The 503-nt window shown below is 43.9% G+C and overlaps 1 protein-coding gene across 1 annotated transcript in view; it reads left to right on the top strand.

The window, feature by feature from the left end:
* DSCAM (DS cell adhesion molecule) overlaps positions 1 to 503 on the top strand; it is a 590,499-nt gene that overhangs the window by 474,936 nt on the left and 115,060 nt on the right. The gene's annotated exons all lie outside the window — the stretch shown is intronic.

Genomic DNA, 503 nt, shown 5'->3' with positions numbered 1-503 from the left:
TGCCATGCTCCCCATCCCCGTGACCACCTATCAACTACAATTTGTGCTTCTTTAATCCTTCACCCCATTCTCTTACCCTGCAACCCCCTCCCCTCTGGCCATCACCGGATGGCCCACTATATTTGTGAGTCTGTTTTTGATTAGTCTGTTCTTTTCGTTCCTTAGAGTCCACATGTAAGTGAAATCATATGGTATTTATCTTTCTCTCTCTAATTTCACTCAGCACGATAACCTGTAGGTCCATCCAGGTCATTACAAATGGTAGGAATTCATTTCGTTTTAATGGCTGCGTAATATTCCATTGTCTATATGGACCACAACTTCTTCACCCACCGTCTGTCGAGGAGCATTTCGGTTGCGTCCATATTTGTTTTACTCTTCAGTTTTCCTCCGTCTGTGGCCACAGCCCTGGTTAATGGTAATCGTTGATTGGGAAGCATGAGGAGCTAAAGGGCCAGAGAGAATCAAAGGCCGAAGCAGCCTGATTTTTTTTTTTTTTTTTG

The sequence above is a fragment of the Pteropus medius genome, unplaced genomic scaffold (genome assembly GCF_902729225.1).
Source record: "Pteropus medius unplaced genomic scaffold, Ma_sr-lr_union100, whole genome shotgun sequence".
Taxonomy (NCBI): Eukaryota; Metazoa; Chordata; class Mammalia; order Chiroptera; family Pteropodidae; genus Pteropus; species Pteropus medius.
The sequence above is the reverse complement of the archived record's forward strand: the minus strand, read 5'-3'. Positions and strand labels throughout refer to the sequence as shown.